Source organism: Poromitra crassiceps, assembly GCF_964638095.1.
Source record: "Poromitra crassiceps genome assembly, chromosome: 17".
NCBI classification, from domain to species: Eukaryota; Metazoa; Chordata; class Actinopteri; order Beryciformes; family Melamphaidae; genus Poromitra; species Poromitra crassiceps.
This window is the reverse complement of record NC_139635.1, coordinates 12,906,064-12,916,676: the sequence shown is the minus strand read 5'-3', so window position 1 is coordinate 12,916,676 and position 10,613 is coordinate 12,906,064.

The window sequence follows — 10,613 nt, the reverse complement described above, 5'->3', positions numbered from 1 at the left end:
CCAAATATAGCACTTTTGAATGGAAGTCAATGGAGGACAGAATCTGTCAACCCGGGATGTGTAACAACTAAACTAACTCGACACAAAAGTTAAGATCGACAGATTTGACACGCAGGGAGTGGAGCCGGTCAGTCGGAGCTGGTCGGAGACAATGGCAGAGCTTGCAGGGATGTCCTTCCGCTACCGAATGAAACGCGTGGCCTCGTCCGTAGCTCGGATGCTGCGTGGCCTCGCCTGCTCTATTGGCATATGCAGCGCACAATCGCCTGCTCTATTGGCATGCACAAGCACACAATTGCTGAACTTCTCATCACTGATGACATCACTGTCACTGATGATGTCACAATGCCTATGACATCACTGATGATGTCACAATGCCTATGACATCATCAGTGCCCCTGACATCATCAGTGATGTCATAAGATGATTTTGGTCAATAATGCTGGCACTGATGACGCTGCCTCACCTACAGCTCCGCTGCTGCGTGGCCTCGCCTGCTGTTTTGGCATGTGCAGCGCACAGTTGCCCAACTTCACATTACTGGTGACATCACTGTCACTGATGATGTCACAATGCCTATGACATCAGTGCCTATGACAACATCAGTGATGTCATAATGATGATTTGTCAATAATGATGACATCATCTGATTACATCACTGATGTCATAGACATTGTGACATCATCAGTGGGGCAAAAATAGAAACAAACATTGCCCACTTGCTCCCTTTTATATAAAGGAGAATGTTCATTAATGTGCATTGTCCCGCAAATAAATAAATAAAACATTTTTAAAGTAACACAAATTTACTTTTACTCAAGTACTTTTAAAGAGGCAACTTTTTTTTACTCTTGAGTAATTTCCTGGACTCGTAATTTCACTTGTACTTGAGTTAATCTTCACTAAAGTAACCCTATTTATTTGTACTTGAGTAGGATTTATCAGTACTCTTTCCACTTTCCACCTCTGGTGAAAACAACATGAGCAACATCTGAGATCTAAGCCTCTAAAACCACATCCTACCTGAGAGTCTCCAGTCTGCAGTGTGGACTCTCCAGTCCAGCAGAGAAAAGCTTCACTCCTGAATGCAGCTTCCATTCTGAATCCTCAGTCTCCTCCAGAATCAGGTTGCTGTGACTCAGGTCCAGCTCTGTCAGATGGGAGGGGTTGGACTTCAGAGCTGAGGCCAGGATTTCACAGTCAGTCTCTGACAAGTTGTAGCCCCTCAATCTGAATAAAGGATAAAGGGGAGATGGAATTCAGAGCTGAGACCAGGACTTGAGAGCTGAGGTCTCTGAGCATTCAAAGTTGGAAACTCTGTTTACAGATTTAGCCTAATGTAAAATATCAAAACAGAGCTGAGACTATGCAAGTAAAATGTATAAAGCATTTACAACAACTACTACTACTACTATTACTACTACTACCAGTGGCGGACTGCATAATCGGGCACGTCGGGCAAATGCCCGGTGGCCTGGCCTGGCCTTGCCTGCCAAAAAAAAAAAAAAAAAATTTTTTTTTTTTTTTTTTTTTTTTTTTTTGCAAGCCAGGCCAGGCCACTCACTGAACAGCAGGCCAGGCGCCGCCTACTGGTTTACTAGTGGTTTTATTACTTTATTCAGGTTTAAAGTGGGTGCATCTCATTGTAAAATTGGACTTGGCCCAAATTGGGCTTCAACTGGCCCAAATTGGGCTTCAAACGGCCCAAATCGGGCTTCAAACAGCCCAAATCTGGCTTTAAAAGACCCAAATCTGGCTTCTAACGGCCCAAATTGGGCTTCAAACGGCCCAAATTGGGCTTCAAACGGCCCAAATTGAGCTTCAAACGCCCCAAATTTTCCGCCGCCGCCCTTCGGACGCCGGCACGCGCGTCGGCCCGTATCGGCCTGGCCTGCTTGGTATCTAATGCCCGGCCTGAATTATGATCCCAGTCCGCCCCTGACTACTACTAATGATAACTACAATAATTGAGGCAGTTCGATTAAAATTCTGGTAACACAGTTCCGCCTGACACCATTAGACACCTTAGACAAATTACAACTTTCCGAGTCATATTTTCCTGTTTGTCGGCTCGTTCATGTCACTCTCTGTAATTCTGATATTTCTCACATGAGCTGAAGGCAGGAGAAGACGAGGGGGATCTTTCATAGATATTAGACCAATAAAGAGTTGAACTCGACTAAAGAATGAAACTCAAGAAACAACCGATCTGCTCAGTAACAGAATATAAAACTGAACCTGAAACAGTAATGTCTTTACTCTGTTACAGGAAAAAGTAATATGATTACAGTAATGTATTGTAATTATTAGTCATGTGTGACACATTACTTTGTAACATGTTAAGCCACTGCTATGTAGAACAACAGTTACTATTCTTTATGTTTGAAGAACTATAGATATTTACTTAAATTCTGATGTGTCAGGTATAAAGGTTGTCAATATCTATAAGTATCAATCCTAAACATTTGAAACAATACTCACTTGCAACAGTATCGATACCAGCAGTGCTTTCTCTTAATGTATAATCAAACATACTACAGACTTTTCTCTCCCTATATTGGTGGGTGTGTTATTTCAACAAGCTAAAAGTGTTGTGATAGGCTGATGACTAGAGCAGAGGTAATCTGCTGTCTTGTGATAGGCTAATCTCTCGAGACAGACTTTCGACTTGCATGGAAAATCTGCTGCGCTTTACCCGATCAAAATGAAGTGCACGTGACCGGTGTGTAGTCAAATCTAGGGATGGGAATTTCATGCATTTTCCTTAACGACCTTAACGATCAATTAACCAATTTTGTTTGTTTGATATGTGTGTGTGTGTGTGTATGTGTGTGTGTGTGTGTGTGTGTGTGTGTGTGTATGTGTGTCGCCCGAAAAAAGCACATTTCGTCTTTTTCACTTACTTCAACTCCCACTTTTCGTTGATGTGGTGGCATGTTACAGTTACAGACATGACAACTCTCGGTGGTTAAAGCCGTCCAACAATCAGTTGTTATAGCCACCTTGGGGTCTATAAAAAGTCGGGTTTTTCCTCAATTCAACTTTTATTTTAAGGTCACAGCAGCAGCAGGTAACAGGTAAACATGTCAAATTGTGCACTTATTGACATTTGGAGGTAGCAGGCAAACTCTTCTTCTTTTTAAACAAAGTGCAAGTATGAGCCTCCCTGCATTCCACAAACTAACGTTGCATGTCCGCATTTGTAATAAGATCGATGTGCGAGCATCGCCGTGGCAAGTACCTTTAATTGGTGGGTGCTGTGGAAATGCCGTTCTAAACGCCATCTCGGGGGGGGGGGGGGGGGGGGGGGGGGGTTGGTACTACTGGCTAGTGGAAGCAGATTTACGCTGTCGTTTACTCTCGAATAAAAAATAGACTCCACACACATGAGTAGCGAGGCTAAGCTTTCAAGAGGAATAAAGCAGCACAGAGTTTCTGGAATAAAACAGGAGGAGACAGCTGTCAAGTGCAATAGCGATATAAGCAAGCACTTCCATATGACAGACACGTCTTATCCTTCTTTGTTTGTTCCTTGCACTGCTAGAACCGCCCAACTCTTCCTTTGATTGGGTTAGGTTTAGGCATGAGGAGTGATGATTTGTTAGTTTAGGTTAGTAAGCCAATCATAGGCAGAATAGGGCGGGTCATGCTGTCGGGAGTTTTCTGAAACGGGAGGGGAGGGGATTGACTGGATGGACTGGAGCAGGGACACCGGAAGCAGGGGGACATGGGGACATTTTGTCCCCCTTAAAATTTGGTCCCCCCCCCAAAATTTTTTTTTTAATTTTTTTATCTGAGGGGGCAACTGCCCCTGACGCTTAGAGCCCACTTTACACAGCCTGTGATTCTTGTTAAAGCCGTGATTGTTGTGGGATTATTACACCTGAGACAGACAGACCCGGAGATCAAGTTACAGAGAGCCCACTTTACACTGTTTACACAGCCTGTGACACTTGTTAAAGCTGTGATCGTTGTGGGATTATTACACCTGAGAGACAGACATACCCGAACTCTGTACTGCACTCACTAACGCACTTTAGGATGCCTTGAATGTGTTGTCATTGGCTGCTGCTATAATCGTATACGGTTATTGTTATTTTATTTTTGTGTTGAGATGACAAGTTTTGCACTGTGTTTCGAAGTGATAATAATAATAATAATAATAAGTTCAGTTTTTCTGCCTGTGTTGCTGTCTGTTGTAGTGTAATTGTAAAATGACCTAAAGGGAGAGCAGGTCACCAAGTGAGTGAGAAAAGGAGAAAATACTGAATAATGACATCACTACAGTATAATCCTAATGTTAATTTAAAATGAGATATTCTTCTAAATATGGCTAAAAATCATCCAAACGTCCAAAAAAACATAAATTAAAAAAAAACTAAAAATAGAGAGACAAAAACAAAACAAAAAAGATACAAAAATGAATAAATAAATAAATGTCCCCCTAATTGCTAACTCGTTCCGGCGCCACTGGACTGGAGGTATAACGCAGTGAAAGCTCTGGAGAGATTGAAGTCGGCAAAACGGTTAAATGCAGTTAATTAATTTTAACCGGTTACGTTTACATCCCTAGTCAAAACTTACCATTTTCAGCATATAGCAAGTTGCTACTAGCCACTAGCAACGAGTTGTTATTGTTGTTTCATAGCGGCGGACGGATTTGAGAGCAACACGCAGGGAGCGGAAAATAAATGCATTAATGGGCAGAGCCAGTCGGTTGGAGCCAATGGCAGAGCTTGCAGGGAGCGGAAACGGATATTCTTCCGCTGTCAACGCGCGCCTCTTGAGTTCCTGTTGCACCACATTGAAACGGGGCTGCCCCCAGAGGTTATAGATTTTTTTCTTTTCACCAATGGGTTCCCAGATTGGTGATAGGCTGATGACTAGAGCAGGGGTAATGTGTTGTGATAGGCTGATGATTAGAGCAGGGGTAATATGTTGTGTTCTGATAGGCTGATGAGTAGAGCAGGGATAATCTGTTGTGTTGTGATAGGCTGATGACTAGAGCAGGGGTAATCTGCTGTGTTGTGATAGGCTGATGAGTAGAGCAGGGATAATCTGCTGTGTTGTTGTGATAGGCTGATGACTACAGCAGGGGTAATCTGCTGTGTTGTTACAGACATCGTATATGTTTGCAAACAGTGATTATGCATTTTGTGGGCCTAGCCAAACTCATAGACTCTATCTGGAAGACTGGTATCTGGCCAGAGGAGTGGATGGTGTCAGAATTGGTACCACTACCCAAAGTACCTGGTACTCAAGACTGCACAAAGCATAGAACCATCAGCCTGATCAGCCACGCATCTAAGATCCTGCTGGAGATCATCAGACAAAGACTCCAACATTACCTTGGACCTCAGATTGCAGAAGAACAATTTGGCTTTATGCCCGGCAAGGGAACGACAGATGCCATCTTAGCTGTCAGAAATATCATCCAGAAAGTGGCAAAAAAGCAAGACGATGAAGAACTGTGGCTCCTTTTTGTGGACTACTCTAAGGCTTTTGATTCTGTCTTCCATGACGCCCTGTGGAAGACTCTCTCAGAGTTTGTCCACAACACCTGATTTGGATAGTTAAGAAGCTATATGACTCGGAGGCTCTGTCCTCCGAGTACAGGGCCAAAGGACAGAGCCTTTCCGTTTTGAAAAGGGAGTCAGACAAGGCTGTTTGATCTCACCGATACTTTTCAATACAATTGGGGAAAGGATCATGAGAGAGGTGGAGATCAATCTCCTGGAGCGAAGTGGAAAGGGCATCAGAGGTCGAGCTGTCTGGAACATTTGTTATGCCGATGACAAAACCCTGATCGCAAATAATAAAGAGGAAATCATGACCATGGCAAACCATCTCAGGCAAGCAAGCTTGGAAATGGGTCTTCACATCAACAGCCTGAAGACTTCTACCATGAATGTGCATGGGAAAGGAAATGTGAAAATCCAGGGTGATGAACTTGAAAATGTGAAAAAGTTTAAGTTCTTGGGATCTTATATCACCCCTGAAGGAGACAGCGCTGCAGACATCAAGATAAGAATAGGACAGGCCAGGAGCATTGCAGCAAACCTGACGGAAGTGTGGAAATCACAAGATCTAAGCCTGAAGCTGAAAGTGAAGCTAGCAAAAGCGCTGACATGGAGCGTCGCGCTGTATGGATGTGAAAGCTGGACCTTAAGGAAGGCAGAGGAAAGAATGATTGAGGTCTTCGAGCTGTGGCTGTGGAGACGAGTACTGAGAGTCAGTTGGAAGGAGAGACGGACCAATGACTGGGTGAGGGCGAAAGTGGGAATAACTGTAGAGCAAGGAATGCTGGAGGAAGTAAAGAAGAGGAAGCTGAGAAAGTATGACCACTGGAAAAGACGAGGCGGTAGCCTAGTGTTGGCAACAATAGAGGGAGAGGTGTGCGCGAAAGGACGGCGGGGGAGAAGGAAGACAGAATGGATAGACAACATCAGAGACTGGAGAGGAGATTTGAAATCTGCAAGAAAGGCTGCCATCGAAAGGAATGCCCACAGCCCATCATAGGACTAAGGCAAACTGAGCTGAGCTGAGCCAAACTGGTTGCAGAAAGTGACAGCTAGCGATTCAGCGGTCATAGAAATATGGAAGACCTGGATGCCTTCTCTACATATTTCAAAGGTTTGCCAGCAACAGACAGGTTATCTTACACAAATAAGCTACTGTAAGTCTTTCGATGGGGTGAGGTTTCCTGACCAGTACTCGCTGTCAGGATTGGTCTTGGATCAAACTACATCGCCAAAGTTGCAGTGCCGGACATCTTCATATTCCTAGTTGGAAAGCCCAGCGCCTATACGGCACAAGACGTCTTTTTCCCTTATTCCGGGGATCTCTAGTTTCGGTTTCACTTGTTCCCTCAGATTTTCTGGTACCACGATGCGTGCGCAACTGCAGTGACATAACCCTGTGACGTCCACTCTAAATTGCACTATAGGCTGATGACTAGAGCAGGGTTAAACTGCTGTGTTCTCTCAAGCCCCTTTCACACAGTCTGTGAAAGCCGTGAATGTTGTGGGATTATTAAGACTTGCCTCCTGTTTGAATGTCACAAATGTCGGAGTGGTGGATCATTTTGTTACACCGGTGAAGGTAGTCATAGCCCCGAATCGACGTCTGTCTGAAAGGGTACCCGTGGGAAGACGGATCGAAGCTCAGCTCTCATTAAAATAAATTACAGGGGAAACCACCTCACACAGCAATAAAAAGGGGAAAGGTTTAAATCAAAGTAAAATAAAGTAGCCTATGCAATCCATGACTGCAACAGGGGCGCCAGGAAGAATACTCCGTACCTACAGTTTATGAGTAAGTAGGTTAGGCTATTTTATGCTCAAACGATGTTGACATTAGTAGGCAAAATTCTCTACCTCACGGTGAGAGAAGAGAAGATCACTCATCATGTGAAGGCAGCTTAATTGTTGAATGCTGCTGAGCTGTGCACATTGATGAGAATGCTGGCAGGGGGGGAAATCGATACAATTCTCAAACAAATCATTGGACCAAACCTGAGGGATTTGATGTAGAGAAATCATCAGAAACTAAAAGGAAAAGCTCAGAACCAAAATGTGTTGCGGGGGAACACATTTCCACTTTAAAGAGTGCATCAATCAAACCCCGCCACTCTCGCATTTACTGTAGTTGAGCCGAGCATGTATATATATTTTTTTCCCAGATCTTTTTTTATCGCATTTTTATCGCCCATTAGTGCAAATTTAATTTGTTTATCCTGGTTGGTGCTCCACCCTCTGCCGATCTGGGGAGAGCTGAAACTGGATCCATGCTTCCTTCGAGACATGGGCAGTAGCCGCTTCTTTTCACCTGACAGGGGAAGCTTCACCGGTAGGACATAGCACGTGGGTGGATCACACTATTCCAATGAGTTCCCCTCGCTCTGAACAGGCGCCCCAAACGACCAGAGGAGGCACCACTTCAGTGACCAGGATATTGCATGTTTTTGGTGAGGGGTATAATATGAAGGAAACCCCCAGGGGGCCCTTTTGACGACCCCACCCGGGCGGTGGGCACTCGAGGACATGCGGACGGGCACGCACTCTTTCAGCGCTCACAGCGTCCCAGGTGGGAATCGAACCCAGGACCTTCTAGCTGTGAGGCGACAGCACTACCACTGCGCCACCGTGCCCCCGTCGAGCCGACCATGTCAAACCACAATGCAGTTTTATCCATGGTTATGATGTCCTTCACCCGTATCTTCTTTGTCTCAAATCTGTGTTGAAAATGTGACCAAATTCACCAGCAACTTTAATGGATTACCAGTTTCCGCGTTGTCGGCATATTTGGGTGTAACGCCCAGGCCACGGTGTGGCCTGCCATGTATGTGTGATTTCTGCGGAGCTAAAACTCAGTGGACGATCAGTCTGGGAATAGAGAAAGGAGTTATGTTGTGTTTTTCCCTTGTGTATTAGTCTGTCTTCTCCCCACTTGTTGCCCATGTTCCCTTGTTAGTCTGCCTTAATTCCTCCCACCTGTTGCCTATGTGTCTCGTTAATCTGCCCCATTACCTGAGTTCTCCCCACCAATCAGCTCTCCCGGTTTGCCCCTGTGTTCCTACCTCCCCAGCTGTTCCTGATGATTCCCTTGTGTATATATTGTCTCAGTCTGTGTGTGGTCCCTGTTGAATCATTGTCTATCTGTCCCTTGGTTGGTATGTATCATCTTCCCTGTGTTGTTTTGACAATTGCTCTTGAGTTTAGCCTAGCCTCTGGCTAGTGGGTTTCTGTTATTTTGTATTTTTGAATGATTCAGTAAAGACTGTTTTTCTCCAAGAAACCTTGCCTGCCTGGTCTGCATTGCCTTGCCTGCTGCCTCTCTCTCCTCTGCATTTGGGTCCACACACTCACTACACCATCTAACCATACCATGACAGAATGATTCAACCAGTCATGGACCCAGCAGAACTTCAGAGAGTGCGCTGCGCCATCCAACAACAGGGCGGAACCATGTCTGGTGGGTTGGAGAAGACAGGGCTTGTCCCGTTACGAGATCATGATGCAGTTCGCCCACTTTGCCCGGCAGGCAGCCTTGTCGGCTGGCAAACAACCTCCCTCTCTCCAGGCTGACTTTGCCCGCCTCACCGTCGCCTACCAGCAGCTGCAAACTGCACCAATGTTGCCCGCGGTGAAGCCGGCTTTGGTCCCCTGCCTGACCTTGCCGAGGTCCAAATCCAAGTCCCAGCATCAACGCCGCCACAAGGGTAAGCCCTCACTGCCCAGTGTCATAGAGCCCTCACTGCCCAGTGTCATAGAGCCCTCACTGCCCAGTGTCATAGAGCCCTCACTGCCCAGTGTCATAGAGCCATCACTGCCCAGTGTCATAGAGCCCTCACTGCCCAGTGTCACAGAGCCCTCACTGCCCAGTGCTACAGAGCCCTCACTGCCCAGTGCTACAGAGCCCTCACTGCCCAGTGCTAGGGAGCCTCCAGTCTCTGCTCCCCGTGGTCTCGTGGTCCTGGTGCGGCCTGTTCCTGGGCTGCAGGGGCCACCGGTTCCGACACCCCGCAAACGTTCTCTTCCTGTGTCGCTGGAGCCACCGGTTCCTGCACCCCGCAGACTTCCTGGGCTACAGGAGCCACCGGAAACCTTGCCTGCCTGGTCTGCATTGCCTTGCCTGCTGCCTCTCTCTCCTCTGCATTTGGGTCCACACACTACACCATCTAACCATACCATGACATTGGGTGAGCTCTCGTCTTTTCTCTTTGATCTTTTTAACGACCAGCTGCACTGTTGACAGTTGTTGCGCATGCAGGCAATGTTTGGTGGTTTCATTCATCATACAGTAGCCTACGCTATAACCTACACATGAAAATATTAATTTAGGCTACTTAATAGGAGGAGCTGCATGGAAATGTAATTTGAGCGTAATAGGCTACAACTCAAATTGAGCTGAGATGGGATTATTTTCATCGGACTTGGTGACCAGCATCATTTTAATTTGTCAGGCTTTGATTAATTGTAATAACGGAAACTCAGCACCCATGGTTCACACCTCATTTCAATCCGGGAGGGGTGGATGCTATCTGAAAGCATAGAAATATGGCGGGGCTGCTTGGTTCTGTGTGAAAGCAATTTCTGTGGCAACACTGCCGGGGTTGCAGGCCTTCTGAACGGCAATATTGCGGGATCTGTGTGTGAAAGTGGCAATAGGCTGATGACTAGAGCAGGGGCTCAATTCCTGGATGCCTGTATTGGATCATGATTATGTTATTTGATCCCATAGACACTCAACAGTTAAGCCAAAGGCCTGATATTGCTGTTTGACTACTACACCAAATACATAAATACTGAACATGTCTGTCTGACGGCATTTATTAGTTCTGACTCTGGCAAAGTGGTCTTTAACCAAATCACAAACATTTAGGCTATTATGTGATCTCCTTTTGATAACAAATAACAACTAATGTAATATATTTTTATTTCCGTTCACTGAACCTCCCCTGAAACTGCTTGGAACTACTAACCCTAACCCTAACCCACCCTAACCCTGGGGAGGCCCCCTCCTACTTTGAAAACCTCTGGTATAGAGTATCGATATTTTCCTTGGTATCAGTGTCGAAGTTAGGAATTCTAGTATCGTGACAACCCTAGTAT